The sequence below is a fragment of the Ornithorhynchus anatinus genome, chromosome 4 (genome assembly GCF_004115215.2).
Source record: "Ornithorhynchus anatinus isolate Pmale09 chromosome 4, mOrnAna1.pri.v4, whole genome shotgun sequence".
Taxonomy (NCBI): Eukaryota; Metazoa; Chordata; class Mammalia; order Monotremata; family Ornithorhynchidae; genus Ornithorhynchus; species Ornithorhynchus anatinus.
The window spans coordinates 17,365,451-17,383,239 of NC_041731.1; the positions used below are offsets into that span (position 1 = coordinate 17,365,451).

Genomic DNA, 17,789 nt, shown 5'->3' on the forward strand with positions numbered 1-17,789 from the left:
GTAACTCTCGGCATAATTCAATTTCACACGGAACGTAAGCTCAGTATAAGGACAGGTTTCAATATTTACAGAGTTGAAATCCCAATTCTCTCTACCCCCCTAGGGAGGGAAAATACATGTTCTGGCCCCTTCTTTTTCTATCGACCTCATAAAGATTCTTTATCACATCTGTAATGTTCCAGAAATGAGCTTCGGGTTGATCCCAGATCCTTTGTGATCATAGATTGGAGTTCGGGTGGGCTTCTTGGTGACTGATTAATCTGTTCAGCTGCAAGGCTGAGGTTTTTCATCTCTGCAATAGGGGAGATAAGACCCGCCACATTCATGAGGACGGAAGGAACATAGGAAATGAAAAAATCAAGCGGAAGATCTTGGAGCTCTCGGGTATATTGAAGGTACCATACAAATATGAGAACATTAAAATTTAGCAAGTATACAGGGAGTATAATGTGCTTCTGATAATAGTTTCAAAGAAAGAGCCACAATAAGAATTCAATCGGGATACAATTATGAAGCAAATGACTATAATTCATTGTGGTTTAGCTTACGGTTTATTTCTTTTAGCTTTAATTTTCTCCACGAACGCTAGATGAAGCCCCGAGGCCATACCTAATGGAACAGGGGGATGCTGGCAGGACTCAAAGTATGAGCTGTGGGTTAAGTTATTGACTCATCAAACGTTGGTATGTATGGAATTCAGATAAATAACTCGACAGAGTTTATTCTATTCTCCTGGACGAAAGAAGACATTTTTATACTATGGCCTTCACAGGCTAGGCCTGTAGTTCCATGGCATTAACTCTAGTTACATCTAATTTGGTTGGAACATAAGCTACGGGGAGAGAAAGAGAGAGAGAAAGCACTTGGTATTTAGGTGAATAATGGGGCAGATAGTACAATATTGCTTTTAACTTTGGTCTACTTGTTACGTCTATTTTGCCAAAATAACGCTTCATTTTAGTTCTGGATACAATATTCATGGTGGCTGTATTTGAGATGAAAAATTTCTTCTAATACCTTATAAGGCATGGCATTTCCAAATAACCAACTCTTCTTGGTATCCATAGGCATACTTTTCAAACATTGCATAATTCCTGCTGCATATAGAGAGGTTGTTTTTTTCCACGAACCCATTTATTTGTCATATAAAATTTCCCATGGTGAAAGCTCCTTTAAAGACTCTATGCCAGGGACCTGTTTTGTTAAGTATGTCTCCTCTGCTGTTCCCAGAATCAGGGCCAATTATTTAGGAAACTTGACTCTGTAAACTTGGGAGCATAAACCTACATGTTTTCTGCTTTTATTTTTCCTCGACCCAGACCCTCAGTTAATTGACATTATGACCCCCAGCGGAATGAATTATGACATTTATTAAGCACTTCTTATGTGCTAAGCACAGGGGTAGATATAAGGTTACCGGAATAGACACAGGGCCTATTCTACGTGGAGTTCACAATCTATTTTATTTCTATCTCACAGATGGGGAAACTGAGGTCCAGAGATGTTAAGTGACTTGCTCAACATGATACAGCAGGCTGATAGCAGAGCTCAGACCAGAACCTGGGTTACCTGACTTTAAGTTTAGTGACCTGTCCTCTAAAGCACGATACTTCTGAAACCCCAAAATTGCAACCAGACGCTTTTGCCGACTATAGAGTAATTTTTTTTTAACATTTAGAATCTCATTTATGCCTGACGTTCTCATTAGAGTGGTCCCAAGCTGAGCTGTACAAGACAGCGGGTCTCACACTGTTCTGAAGCATTCACATTTATGGGCCACATCTGCCTGAAACCAAACCAATTCATATCACCATTTTCTATGAAAGAAATGTGTGTGAGGGCTGGGGGGTGGGGGGTGGTCAGGGGAGGAACGGTGACAACTTTACATCACAAGTTATTCTGGAAAGCTTACGATTTCACAGAGAAGCCACATAATCTACTGAAAAGAACACATGATTGAGAATCTAAGCCGAGCTTCAGCACTTGCCTGCTCTGTGTTCTTGAAACGCACTTAACTTCTTTGGGCCTCAGTTTCCTCATCTGTAGAACAGGGATTAAATACCTGTACTCCCTCCCTCTCAGACTGTGAGCCCCATGGGGGACAACCTGATTAACTTGTATCTACCCCTGCATTTAGAACAGTGCTTGGCACATAGTAAGTGCTTAACAACTAGCATTATTATTTTTATTATAATACCACATTATAAAGCAGAAAATGAAACATCCCTTGTTATAATCTTGCTTTTTCCTAATGTCCATTTGCAATTTGGTAAGGCATTTGCTTCTGATATTATGATGTTTTACATTGAATATCCTGTTTCTTTTTCACCAGATTTTGCCCGAAATTGATTCTGTTTAACTGGACATGAAGAAAATCTGGGCCTTGAGGTATTCACCTTTGATTACATCTTTTCCTTTCATACTGTTCCCAAGGCAGAGAGGATATTTTCACATTCCCCTCACCTTTCAGTTTCATTCTTTCATTCTATATGATCCCTTTCCACTCTTTCCAAAGCCTCTGAGACGAGAGCCAAAAGAAAAACAAATCCGATGAGGGAAACTACCCACAAAGAAAAAAGGGAATAGCTGCAGGAGAGGGTTTAGCATGGACACCCAAAGACATGGCAGGGAACCGACCTCAAGAAGGGGCACTCAGTCAGGTGAATCTATCAATTCATGAATTAATCAATAATGTTCTGCGTTTAAAGCACTGTACCAAACTAAGTATTCGAGAGTATAAAATACAAGTAGAAGAGACAGTTCCAATCTGGTGGGCGAGGCAAGCACATTGTCATTTACAAAGAGGAGAAAGAAGAGACTGGAAAATGGAAATCTGGATTGAACATCCTTAACTAGTAGAGTATGTAAATGGACAAGTACAAAATTACCTGTGGCTGGTTGTAATAATGATGATGATATTTGTTAAGCGCTGTCTATGTGTGAAGCACTGTTCTAATAAGCACTGGGGCAGAGGGAATTGAAAGGTGGTGGTTGGGTTGGGGCGGCGGTAGGAGAACATGCTAACACAGAGGTCACCGTAAAAGCGTGTGACCACAAAAACATTACCTTATGGGCATGATGAAATTAGGATGAAGCCAAAGATTAGATTTCCTTATGTTTATCTGGGTCAAAAGTGGACTTTGGGCATAATATCGTTGTCTACTGTCTTGGCGACTCTCTGCCTGGGTGACACCCCCCCCCCCAACCCCGGCCCGATGGTCAGGGCATCATTGACCACCCACCTAGGCTCCTGCTGGTTGCACTGCCAGCAAGAACCCAGTATCTCAGCCAAAGGGGACCCACAGAGAAAGGGGAGCAGCTGCACAGTCCTACTTCCCCAGGATAAGGGAGAGTGGCCTCTGTGTTGGTAGAAGGGGAAGAATACAGGGCTCCCACTCCTCCGATGTCTGGAATAGGGGCAAGTGGAGCCAGTGGCCAGGAGGAGCTGGGGATGGGGAAGTCCAGCTGCCTGGGGTTTGGGATACAAGTGCAGGCAGGAGCGGGTGTAATCTCCACTTGGAGAGTTGGAGTGATGCGGCTGCCGGACTGGCATCCTCTGCCCTCTCCCTTGGGATAGCGGACTCCAGTTCCGAGTTCCTTCTCTGCCTTTTCCATCGCTTAGTACATTCTGGACCTGGAGCGGGGAGGGGAGCTCGGCCTGATCCTCCCCAGGCACCTACTTTCCCATCCTCTTCCCAGCGCTCAATTCCATGGCAGGGTGGCCCGGGCTCTGACACCCTGCACTCAGGAGCTCAGCGCCTCCACTCGGCATTCAAGCCATGGAGCCCAGCCGCGAGATGGGACTGAACCCGGAATGGTGGATCCTGGTGCGTCTCGCCAGGTAGAACAGACTCCATGAGAAATATGACTGACTGAATGAATGAAGGAAGGTGGCCACCACTCAGCTTCCTCAATTGCAAAATGGAGACTCAATGCCTATTCTCCCTCCTGCTTGACAGTGAGCACCATATGGTACAGGGACCGTATCTGTCCTCATCAATTTATATCTACCCCAGTGCTTAGAACAGTGCTTGACACGAGGTAAGAGCTTAACAGAACCATAAACAAAACAGTAAAGAAAATATCCTGGATCTGTAGAGCTGCGGAGCTGTGGAGACCAGTGGACCTGGTACTGAGAGTTGCTGGAAGGGAGAAGGGATAAACGCTCTCAGATGGGAATAATAATAATGTTGGTATTTGTAAAGTGCTTACTATGTGCAGAGCACTGTTCTAAATGCTGGGATAGATACAGGGTTATCAGGTTGTCCCACGTGAGGTTTACAGTCTGAATCCCCATTTTACAGATGAGGGAACTGAGGCCCAGAGAAGCGAAGTGCCTTGCCCACAGTCACACAGCTGACAAGTGGCAGAACAGTGATTCAAACCCATGACCTTTGACTCCCAAGCCCGGGCTCCTTCCACTGAGCCACGCTCTTAGAGTGCTTTATACACAACTCCTTCTGGAAAGTGGCAGTAAATTGGTATGCCACATACATTAAAGCCATAAACTATAATAGCCTTTGGCTTTTTTTTTCCTCGTGTGAATGAAGCATATTTCTGAAAGGAGTTGCTTCTGAGAAGCAGCTTGGCCTAATGGCAAGAGCATAGACCTGGGTGTTGAAGACCTGGGTGCTCATCCCATCTCTGGAAGTTGCCCACTGGGTAACGCCGGGAAAACCTTTTAACAGCGCCGTGCCTCGATTTCCTCTTCCGTAAAATTGGGATTCAATGCCTGTAATCCATCTGATTTAGACTGCAAACTCCAGATAATGAGTAAATACCCCGGCCCTTAAAAGAGTGCTTGACACATAATAAGCACTTTGCAAGAACGTTATTGACAACAACAACAACAATAATAATAATAATGATAAAACAAGCAATTCGCGTATTCAATCTATCACTAAATCATATGGGTTCAACCTTCACAACCAAAAATCCATCCTTTCCCGTCCATCCAAACTACCATGGTGTTAATCCGAGCACTTATCCTATCCTGCTTCGATTACCGTATTGGCTTCCTTGCTGACCTCCCTTCCTCCTGTCTCCCCCCACTCCAGTCCACACTTTGCTCTGCTGCCCGAATCATTTTTCTACAAAAACGCTCGATCCTTGCTTCACTACTCCTCGAGAACTTCCAGCGGTTGCCCATCCACCTCCACATCAAACAGAAACTCCTTACCATCAACTTTAAAACACTCAATCACCTTGCCCCCTCCTACCTGACCTCACAACTCTCCTATTTCAACCCAACCCACACACTTCTTTCCTACTGACTGTACCTTGATCTCGCCTTTCACGCCGCCATTCTCTCACTCATGTCCTGCCTCTGACCTGATACACCCACCTTTTTCATATCTGAGAGACAATTACTCTCCCCACCTTCAAAGCTTTATTATGCTCATTTGTATATATTTCTATTACCCTATTTATTTTGTCAGTGAGGTGTACATCCCCTTGATTCTATTTATCGTGATTAAGTTGTTTTGTTTTAGTCCGTCTGCCTCCCCCGATTATACTGTAAGCCCATCAATGCGCAGGGATTGTCTCTACCTGTTGCCAAATTGTACATTCCAAGCGCTTAGTACAGTGCTCTGCACATAGTAAGGGCTCAATAAATACTATTGAATGAATGAATGGAAAGAAGGTACATCTCCTCCAAGAAGCCTTCCCTGAATGAGCTCTCATTTCCTCTTTTCTCACTCCCTTCTGCACCTCTCGACTTACTCCCTCCCCCACCCACCACCCCCACTGCACTTATGGACATATCCGTAATTCATTTATTTATATTGATGTCTGTCTCCCCCTCCAGACTGTAAGCTCACTATTGGCAGGGAATATGTCTGTAGGGTACAGTGCCCTGCACAGAGTAAATACTCAATAAATACAATCTATTGTCTGGTTGATGCCAATCAGCTTGGAGTTAGAAAAGCCAAATGTGAAGGCTGGGTTGTAGTGAGAGAGGAGTGGGAACAGGTAGGAGGGAGAAAGCTGATTGAGCATTTCCGAGCTGGTGGTGAGTTGTTTCTCTTATGGGGAGACGGATGGGGAACCACTACAAGCAGTAAAATTGTGCTTCTTAAACAAAAATATTCAAGAGCTTTTATTTTTGAAGTGCTCGACCCAACCTTTGGCTGAATCTGCAAAAGATAATGTCTTTTCCAGAGGGAATTTCCATTTTTGACTAGAGTCAGCTCAGGGCATCTCTAGAGGAAAGGTGCCAGATGGGTGGGGAAACATTTGGGGGATGATGTAGTGATTGTCCTATGTGGCCAGGTGTTCACAGGTGTTTGGGAGAGACCTTCCCGAAGCTGGGTTCCATCCCAGTAGCCCAAAGGGCCCGGCAGGACCCAGTCGGTTTACCACTGGAGACTGGGGTGCTGGAGGAGACTTGGCAGCTATGGTGACGCTGCCCAAAATCGGTGACCGGGGAGCAGAAGCATTAGGGAGGAAGACACAGTTTGGATTCCGGAAACCTCCAGAAATCTTTGGAATATTTTCCGTGAGGATAGTGCTCTTGGCCTGCAACCCCTCAGTTGCCATTCTTCACAGAATCCCACCACTCTCTTTTAGGCAATGTCAAGGGGAGCTTGGCCATCCCAATCTGAGCACAAGATTAGAGCACAAGGTTAGAATCAAGGTCTCCTGCTTCCTGCCCTCTTGCCTCCATTCCTGCATGCCTGTTAATCGTAATGGATACGACCCAAATGGCATACTGTGGGTTCATCTTTCCAGTAGCCACTGAATAGCTCTATGGCATTCAGATCTGATTTTTCCAGAACTTGTTCTCTCGAGCAGATGCTGACATTTGAATTAAATGATAATCAGATATGGAACGCAGGCCTTCGTTTGTTTTGGGATTATACAATGGATTATTTAATGTACCTTATCGTATCGTTGCAACTGTATTCCTGAAAGCTCTTTACTCCTGAGTCTTCCCCAGACCCTTAAATGGTTATTTACTAAGAATTCTCACAAAGTAGAAGATACTTTGAATCACAATCCATTCTAAAAGTTATATGCGTTTTAAAGAATTGAAAAGTAGCTCCATGGAAGCTTTTCCTATTCTCTGTTAGTGCTCTCTCAAACTACTGAATTCCTGAATATACCTTTTTCTTAATATAGTAAACTGTAAGGTGGTACATGCATTTTACCAGAAAATTTCCTGAACCTATATAATCAAGTGCAACCTAATCCCATATAAAAAAAAAAGGGTGGAGTATTTTTGAGCCAATTTTCTTTTCACTGTTTTATCCAGAATAAAAAATTGCTCCGATTATGTACTTAGAAGAGTCTTTACTTAAATTGCTACCATAACAGACACATTAGTTTCAGCTATTAATTACAGATGATACTAGATGTGTGGTCTGAGACTTTATATTGATTTTAGTAGGGTAGGTTTGTAACGGATGAGACGAACACTGCCGGCTCTTGGGAGATTCTGGCTGTCTCATCAAGATGCCCCTGATCTTCTGGAGTAAGTATGAATTGAGAGTTATGATAGGCGAATTGCAGTTTAGAATAGGTTTTGAGTGAATGCTCGCTTTTAACCATAAAGGAATCTGGGAAACATCATTGAAGTCTTGGATGGAAAGAGCATACAAATTGAAGTTTCAAAGGAATTAAAGTAGCGCCCAATGATAATTGAGGAACACAAGGGAGCTTGGAGGAAAGTAATATTAAAATTCAGTATATTAAAATATGCTGCAGCAATATAATAAACATTAAATTATATTCAATATTAAAATATCAGTAATACATTATATTTAATATTAAAATTAATATTAACATATCAGTAACATTAAAATATCATTTGCCTTAATGAAGCTGAAGAGCTATGGCACAGGCCCCTATTTTAAAGCATGTCCCAAGATATTTTAGATAAATATTCCAAAGGCCCAGAAGCAGGACAGGACAGGTACAGTGAATCTCGTCCACCCAATTGGCACGAAACCTCCACTATCACGACCACTTTCAATGTCGGAGCAAGCTCAGCTAAGATCCCATGTACCTCGTGATTTGACACAGAATGGTAGAGAGCTTTAAACTTCCACTTTCTCTCACTACCACCCCTCCATTTTTCCATTTTCAACCCAAGCAATATATTCAAAATGCTTTCAGAAGGAGAGCGGCCGCCTGTGGGAACAACCAGCAAATTGGAGGTCATAGTGGTCTGGAGGTGAGATTATCAGAGCTTGGACAAGCTACTTAGTGAGAGGATAGAGATCAATAAATATTGGTGATCAGAGATCCCTGATTTTCATATTGAAAATGGGGCTCAATTGGATCAGGGGCCTTAGTGGGGACAGGTTCCTAGAGATGGATTTCAAGGAGCTAAAAGTCTTTTGGGTCCTTTCAGCCCTGACTGGAAATTCCGGTCTCAACAGAGATGTGAGATTAAGAAAGGTTTGGAGCCCAGCTAAAATAACAGTGGGAGAAAACGGTCATCCCTATCACCCCCATGGAATGGGTCTTTAAGCCAGTGATGTTAAGGGGAAGGAGGCAGCTGACGACTGCCTAGGTGAGGAGCAAACAGTGGAAAAGACACCGTGACCAAACCCACGTTTCAGTCCTGGGGGACCGTTAGCCTCGTGGCTCCCATTTAATAGGTAGGTTGAGGCACAGGGCAAAAGGGGGAGGCATTCTAGCTTCAGCATAGTGAGTGTGAGATCAATGAAGATACAGTTGGCGGAGCATCCTGGAACCGGACCTAGATCGGCTCTTCAGCATCCATTCTGATCCGGCTCAGCATGGCAAAGTGCCTGACTTGTTGCCCGTTAGGTTCCTTCACCCCCGGCCCTCAACTGGAGCAGAGGAAGCCGTCCAGCCCAGGGAGTTTGGAAGTCCCAAAATGGAGGCTGCAGGTCATCCTCCGGCAAATGTATCGAGAACATCCTGTGGTTCTCTGGTGATGTGTTTTGTGGTCCTGGCTGGGGCTCTGGTGAGAACTGCTTCAGGACTGCTGAAGGAGTTATTTGGTAAAATGAAACAGAAGTCAATAAAACACTTTTAAATGAAGCAAAGTCCTTGCTGCTCCATATCTTCAAAATATCCCATGATTCCATTGCACAACAACTCCTGTCTTGATGATGTTAATGAAGAAAGGGCAATCAGCTACAAAAAACCAAAGATCTGGATCTGCACTAGACTATAGCATATAACATTCCAAATCTCCTAGTGGAGAAACCCTTCTGTCTTTCTTGTGCCTTTGCTGTTTTTCACAGTAACCGCTCTGATTAAAACTTTCAGAGACATCGACTTCTCTGTGGCCCTTAATTAAAATTCAAATGAAATCTCCCTCCCACTGGTACCGGATTTTCTCTCAACCCAGCAGTCTTTACAGAGGTCGGAGGGCAGTACAGAATTGCTGAAAATGGAGGAGGGGCTTCTGATATTTAATCCTGGGTCATTACAGATCAAGTTCCCTATCCCCTGCTGGTCTCTTTTGTGAATCCAACTCTGTGACATTTGGAATCTCACTACAATAGCAAGCCGGTGGATTCCTCTCCCTTCCATGCTTACTAAACCATTACGGCTTCTGCGAAGTGGAAACATCACCTCGTTTTCTATGAGAATGTGTTGCATGTGGTCAGTGGTCAGTCAGTGGTCATGGTTTGCTGCTGACTTGGTTTATTTGATGAAAGAGGATAAAGATGACGGAGGGTTTTTTCTCTCACATAAGTTGCACCTTCTTGACCCAAGGTTTCGGGGGTGAATGAATGAGTGAAGTTCGATTCACCTTCATCCGCTCACGTCAAACAGTCTGAATGGCCACTGTCCCAGTGGGCCTGGTGGAGTAGGATTTTTGAGTCCACATTTTCAAAATATTCAACCACTAGATGCCAGTGTTGTTCTACCCAGCTGAGCCTTAAAAAGGAATTTATCAGGCAAAGGAGAAACATGCACCTTATTCGTGCTATAATTTTCAAGTCCATATCCATCCAGGTTTCCGGGCCGGCCTTCTTGCAAGTCTTTGAATTCTCCTTTTATTTTAGTCTCAAGGGGTGAGCATCATTTTCAACAAAGCATACATTCGAAAAAAGGTTCCTAATCTCAGTCCGCTAAAGCCAGCTGAAAACAACCTTCCACTTCGAAGACACTTTCTCCTTATGCTTTACCCTTTGTTCTTTTACAGTCTGTACTTTTTGGTTGCCAAGTGGGCATTATATACAATCATCAGCAATTTTGCCTTAAAAGTTGTTTTATAATTACACTTCCTCTATAAGCAATGTTACATTTTAGCGTTATGACGTGACTAGCAGAAAGAAAGAGAAATACAACAACTAACACAATTATAAAACAATTATTTGCCACAAAATAAGTAAGAGACTCTTTACTACTCAACACTCCTTTTCTCCAGGGAAAATACATTTTCTTCAAAATAAACATTTTTATAAGCAATGGTGGTATTTGAATGCTTGATTCAATTAGCCATTGGATTTTGTGGATCACAACTTCAAATATCGAAAGCAGTTTCCAAGCAGAATTGTGTTAGGAATTGTGTGTGTGTGCAAGTGGGCATGTGTGTGTTTGTGAAAGATCCAGAAAGATTGTCAGTAGAATTAGCCCTGAACAACACGGACAAATTGTGTACAGAGACACCAAACTAAGCAAAGAGCGATTGACTCAGATAAAAATCTGAACCACCTTTTACATATAGCACGTTATGACATGAAAAATACTTTTAGCCTTCCTTAATTCCTTTTTTTCAAGGGATTGTAATATAATGCATATCTAAGTGTCTCACACTGAAGTTCGTCCTGTACAGTGTGCATCCATCATTCACCGAAATTAAGCCACTACAAGGATAACCAAGTTATGGCAACATCCAATGTGAATCATAAGTACAATGACAGAACTTTCCAGACAGAAAGCAGCTATTGTGTACAGGGAGTCTCCTTACAGAAGGACTTATATTATGGCCTTTTGATCATACTAGATTAACTGTTTCTTTTTTTATTTTTCATCTGGAAGGACCGTTGTTAAATTCAAATGAGATTTTTTGGCCTCAAAATTTTTGAATGCAATAGAGAGAAGAAAGAGTTCCTCATCTCAGAGATTTCCTTCCCTATCCAGTGGCTATTAAAAACGCATCCGTAAAGCCCGATCGAAAGAGAGCATTGCCAACTGACTTTGCGATCTTGTATTTATGTTCCATTGGCTTGCTCGTTCGCTCGATCAATAGTACTGACAGAGGACCGTGTCCAAAGCACTGTACTAAGCACCGGGGAAAATGACAGAGATGAACTTTGACAAGGTTCCCGGTCCCCGAGGGACTCACTCGTGAAGAATAAAGCAAGAGAGGCAGTGAGAAATGGACTTGTCGGGAAAGTTTAAATCGCAAAAACAGAAAAACAGCATAAAACGGCCAAAGGAACAGAGTTTCGAGGCTCCTCCCCACTTAGGCAATCCTGTCCCGAGACCAGCAGTCCCAGCCACAGCCTTCCCAGCATTCCGTAAGTTGTTCAAAGTCTCTCTCGTGTCCTTCCCCTACCCAGCACGCATGTTAGGAATCTGGATGGTGGAGGGCCTGGTCCTCTCTTTCCCAGGCCAGAGACCTTGGCATTCCTTTCTTGAGCAGCAACCAAGAAGGACTTTAGTGCCCAACTCCATCAGATTTCCAGTCCTGCATCAGCAAAATTGAAATGAAAATGCTCCTTTTCTCTGTAACGGTGGTATTATTCATTAAGTGCTCATTGCATTTGGGGCATTAAATGAAGCCCTGGACAAGAAGACTCAGGTAAAAGACATAGTTTCTGGCCTTCCAGGGGCTTGTAATCTAAAAGGTAAGGTGAATAGTTGATGACAGACATGATAGGGAAGATGAGGTAATATAAATACAATAAAACATAAGAAACGACATAGAAATACATAGTCAAACAGGTGTGACGGGAAAGGTCACATCCTTTAGAGAAGCAGCGTGGCCTAGTAGAAAGAGCCCGTGCTTGGGAGTCAGAGGTCATGGGTTCGAATCCCGGCTCTGCTGCTTGCCAGTTGTGTGACTTTGGGCAAGTCACTTCACTTCTCTGTGCCTCAGTTCCCTCATCTGTAAAATGGGGATTAAAACTGTGAACCCCACATGGGACAACCTGATCATCTTAAAACAAAGTGCTTAGGACAGTGCTTAGCACATAGTAAGCACTTAACAAATACCACCATTATTATTTTTATTATTAAAGGTACCCAAGATGGGTTTCAGGGTGCTGCCCCCAGGTAACACGATGGGAGGGCGAACCCCTAGGGGCTGTGATAAGAAGGCGGAAAGGCCCTGGTAGATTTCACTCTGCCATGGTGGAAGGCAAGGCTGAGGAGTACATTGCTGCAGTTAATAATGATAATAACAATTTTGATATTTGTTAAGCACTTACTATGTGTCAGGAACTGTACTAAGTGCTGGGGTAGGTGCAACTTAATAAGGTTGGACAGAGTCCCTGTCCCACATAGGGCTCACAGTCTTAATCCCCACTTTCCAGACAAAGTAGCTGAGGCCCAGAGAAGTTAAATGACTTGCCCAAAGTCACTCAGCAGACAAGTGGCAGAGCCGGGATTAGAACCCAGTTCCTTCTGACCCTAGCCCCGTCCTCTATCTTCTGCTTTTCATATATCTCCAGGGCTTGGTGTGCATGGTGAATGTAGGAATGGGAGTCCTGAGTGTCTTGTCCTTCCCTCTGATAAGTGGTCTTCCTGCCGTGGCTCCTTTCCCACTGCTTTCAAACAAACCCTCGAATCCCCTCTCCTTGACTACGTAACACCCACCAGTTATCCCCTCGTGTCCCTCCTACCGTTCTTTTCCAAACTCCTCGAATGAGTCGCTTACCCCCATTACCTCCACTTCCTCTCCTCCACCCCCTGCAATCTGGTTTCTCCTGGCTACGCTCCACAGAAACTGTCCTCTCCGAGATCACGGATGACCTTCTTGCCGTAGACAACAGCCTCTTCTTGGTTTTAATCCTCTCTACTTCTCGTTGTCTTAGACATTTTACACCCATCTCCTGGAAACATTTTCTAAGCTTGGCTTCACGGACACTGGGCTTTCCTGGTTTCTCCTCCTCCTTTTCTGTGTGCTCCTCACTCTGCCGTCCACCCGCTAACTGTGGGGGTACTTCAAAGCTCAATTCAGGGCCCCACCTATTCTCCATCTGTGCCCACTCCCTTGGAGAACTCATGAACGCCTAAGGCTTCCAGCTGCAATGTCTACACAGACGATTACCAGATCTACCTCTCTCCTTTTCTGAAATCTCACATTTCCCCTGCCTCCTTTAGGACATTTCTACTTGGGTGTCCAACTAAAGCTTCAAAGTGACCATTTGGGAAAAGAGAACTCCTCATCTTCCCACTCATATCTTCTCTGCTCCCTGACTTTCCCATCACCTTCACAATGCTACTATTCTACCTACTGCACAAGTCCACAACCTTAGCACAACCCTGGACTCATCTTTTTCATTCAATCCTCATAGTCGGTCACAGATACCATCCCTTCTAGCAATAATTAATCACAATTATGGTATTGGTTAAGCACTCACTATGTATTAAGAGCAGGGGTGGAAACAAGCAAAGCTGACTGGACAATATCCCTGTCCCGCATAGCGCTCACAGTCTTAATCTCCCTTGTACAGATGAAGTAACTAAGGCACAGAGAAGTGAAGTGACTTGCCCAAAGCCACACAGCAGACAAGTGGCAGAGCCAGGATTAGAACCCATGACCTTCTGACTCCCATGCCCATGCTCTATCCACTAGGCCACGCTATCACAATATAATTTCTAGATTCCTAGAAAATTTCTAGAAATTCTAGAAAATTTCTAGAATCCTCCCCCGCCTCTCCATCCAAACAGAAACTACCCACCAGCAGCCTATCCTCTATGAGCTTTAAGGCACTCAGTGGGCAATCTCCCTCCTGCCTCTCCTCACTCTTCCCCGACTACAACCCACCCCACGCACTTCTCTAACTTACTGTCCCTTGATTTGTGTCTTTCATTTCATTTTCAATTCATTTCACGACCCCTTGCTCATCCCTTTCCTCCGGCCTGGAACTCCCTCCCTGTCATATTCCACGGGCCTGTACCATCTCCTTCTTTAGAGCCCTACTAAAATCGTCTCTCCTCAAGTAAACCTTCCCTGACCAACCTCATATCTCCCCATTTTAGTCTCCTTCCTTTCTTCCTCATCTATAATCTGGAGGTTTATATAACCTTATAACCCTAAGCCCTTTGATACTCACCCCACAGAACTTCTCCACGTATCCTTATGCTGTGTGGTTTCTTCTACCTGTAATATATTTTAATATCTGTGTCCCCCACCAGACCGTAAGCTCTGGGCTCCTGGAGGGATGGGATCACATCTACAAACTTTACTGTATTCTTCCAAGCTCCTAGTACAGTACTCTACACATAGTAAGTATTCAGTCAATACCACTGACTAACTGACGAATGGGATATAGCGTATCAGGAGAAATATCTGAAATAAATATTATAGACTATTTCATCTCAGTAGGGTTAATATACTGTTCTATCAAGTCTCTTAATTTGCATCCTCACTAATGATGATGATAAATTCCAACATCTCTTGCAACTTCTATAGCATTTTGATTATTCTCTTATTCATTCATTCCTTCAATAGTATTTATTGAGCGCTTACTATGTGCAGAGCACTGTACTATGCGCTTGGAATAGTATATTGTACAATTCGGCAATGGATACAGACAATCCCTGCCCGATGATGGGCTCACAGTCTAATCGGGTGAGACAGACAAAAACAAGACAACATAATCACAATAAATAGAATCAAAGGGATGTACACGTCACTAACAAAATAAATAGGGCAATAAAGAAGGATGGTATTTGTTAAGCACCTACTGTGCCAAGCACTGTTCTAGGCGCTGGATGGGAAAGCTGTTAGGATTAAGTACGGCTACATATTCTTTGGTGAAGATACTGACTTCTTACCCAATACTTGTGCAGTGAGACTCAAGAAGCACCTTTGTTTCACTGAGTTCAAAGCTTGTACTTACTTATTTAAAAATTTGAACAGGAATGACATGAAATGAGCACATATTACCATACTTCCTTAATCCATATTTGTCTTTACTGACATTATAGGCCTCAATCTTTATATTGCTTTCTAAAAATGTTTTCAATGTGTCCTCATACATTTATCATCTACAGGTTTCATATTTCAAATTTCTCATACTATTTATTACTCTACCACATAGGCTTTACTTCAGTGACGGTATTTTAGATCTTCAGTTCCTTTTCTTTCATTAGGTCACATTTATTGAGCACTTACTGTGTGCAGAGAACTTCACTAAGTGCTTGGAAAGTACAATTCAGCAACAGAGAGGCAATCCCTACCCAGTAATGGGCTCACAGTCTAAAAGGGGGAAATTTCCAATTCATTTTGACTTCCAATTCATTTTGTACATTGGAATAAAATGATTTCAGCTCCTGAACAGTTTATAATTAATTCATTCATTCAATAGTGTTTATTGAGCACTTACTCTGTACTCTGAACTGTACTAAGCACTTAATTAAATGTTCTTCAGCCTCTTTGTTGTTTCTCCACAGTGCTCCAGGGTTTCAAATGTTACCTTGAACAAGAGGCTTGTTGTGCTAAGCAAACATTAAGGTGTCTCTAAATATTGCCTTTCAAAAATATCTGTGGCCCATATCTTACCATTAATATTAAATTTTTTATATATTCTTCCTTATCTATGTACAGTTCTTTAAATTGATCGTCTCCTCTCCAAGTCATATCCTCCCAAAATGTATAGATTTAAGAACGCTGCTATTTAATTGCACAGAGTAAGCGCTCAATAAATATGATTGAATAAATGAATTGAATGAACTTCAACATATGTTCATTCATCCCTTCACCTTTCCATTCTCTTTTACTAATTTATTCTGGGTAAGGCCTCCCCCATTAGATTGTTAATTCCTTGAAGGAAGGATGGTTTCATTTGGCTCTGTTGTCTCAATACAATCATCTGCACACAGAAATCACTTGATAAAGCTATCACTAAGATTGTTCTCTCCCAAGTTCTCTCCTATTCTAGAAAGAGTAGGTGCTCAGCAAATACTAATTATTTGTTACCTGTCTCTTATAGTTTTTTTTTTCCACTGCTTCTCTATATTGCATTGACAGTTCTTTTCAAAGTGCTTTCTCTTCCCACCAGTGCTTTCGTTGGGGGTAGGTGAGAGCTGATTCTTTTCACTTCAACTATCCGCCTCATTTTTTTTTTTTTTTAATTTAACAAAGCATTCAGTCCGTTCATAAAACAGTACATTAGTGATTGGAATACACTCCTGCGACAGAGGGTGATACTATGGCTCCCCTTTTAAACTGATCATTCCCTAAATAAAGTTTATAATTTAGATAACATTCAATTAATGGTACCTCACTGTCACTTGTATGGGAATATGTCAGTGTCAAAAACTTTTTCACTAGACAAAATTCAAACATCATGGCATTACTGCTTGGTTTTGGGAATGACAGTGGTGAACAGAACAGCCTGCTATATATCAGTAAAGAATAAGATAAATGGTGGTTTAAGGACATTGCTCCACACAGTAAATTAACTGACTGAAATAGCCCATTGAACAAAAGAATTGGTCCTGACTACTACAGAAGAGTTAAGGGTGGGATGGACACACCGGCTGATAGACTTTTAAATATAATGTGAGCCCCCTGGGGACAGGAACGATGACTAATTCTCATCTGTGTATTCTCTTTTAACATTTAGTACAGTGCTCAGCACACAGTAAGCCCCGAGTGAATCCTATTTCTGCTACTCCAGCAATAAAATAATTACAGAAAAACTGAAGGTAATGCGTCTGGGAGACTAAGTGGGACTGTACGAACAGCAAGAAAAAGAAGTAGATTACCTCAGAATCGAATGAATCATTGAGGTTGAGTCACCACCGAAGAGGTTCACACCCTCCATTTTCACCTGCCGAATGCGTGGGGTAAAACCATCAAACTTTTCTGATGGGAATCCTGGAATTCATCTTGATAGTGAATCATCTAGCCTCATGTGGGACAGGGACTGTGTTCAACCCGCTTACCTTGCATCTACCCCAGTGCTTAGTACAGTGTCTGGCACATATTAAGCGCTTAACAAATGCCACAATTATCATTTTTATTATCTTGGAGCTCCTGGGTCACACTTTACATTCCCAGGTGAGGCCCAACAACTGAGAAGGTACTGGGAATCCTTGGGCCTACCAAACTTGTGCAGCTTGAAAGGTTTGTTTTCACTGTGCGTTTTTGTCTTGTTTTATGCTGTTTAAGTGTTTCTGTCATTTCACTCCTCCTTATGTGTTTATCACCAATGCCCTTTACCCACTTTTATATTTAGATTGAGAGGGGCCCTTGACAGCTAAGGACCATTTTCAATTCCCACCTTCTGCTTTTTCTCAATGTTTAGTGCTTGTTTGCTCACTAGAAGCACTTAATCAGTGTGATTACCACTATTACCTTCTCAGGAACATCACCTGGGCAGGCAATCCTTTCCACCTTTGGTTTGATCTAAAAAAAAAGGGTGCTTCTGATATATTAGGCAAAAGCGTGAGATGACTGATTGTAGAAAATTGCTTGAGATCACTTTTCCAAGCAGCCTTATCCAAGATCGTTAGTGGTAGCTAGGGACGTTTGTGGGTCCCACCTTCACAACGTTGCTAAACTCTGCCTTTTTCTCTGCTGCGGTGGTATCCAAGTGGCTACAATTTTAATACAATCACTCATCTAATCCCACCTGTATTACTCTATCAGCCTCCTTGCAGACCCACCCACTCTCTCC

General features: G+C 42.7%; 1 long non-coding RNA gene across 1 annotated transcript; it reads left to right on the forward strand.

Annotated features, from left to right (window-relative positions):
* Nucleotides 1–222: 222 nt before the first annotated feature.
* On the forward strand, nt 223–7,462 carry LOC114811104. Its single transcript, XR_005659905.1, has 3 exons — nt 223–395; nt 2,333–2,388; nt 7,388–7,462. It is a non-coding gene; the product is annotated as an uncharacterized LOC114811104 (long non-coding RNA).
* The last annotated feature ends 10,327 nt before the right edge of the window (nt 7,463–17,789 follow it).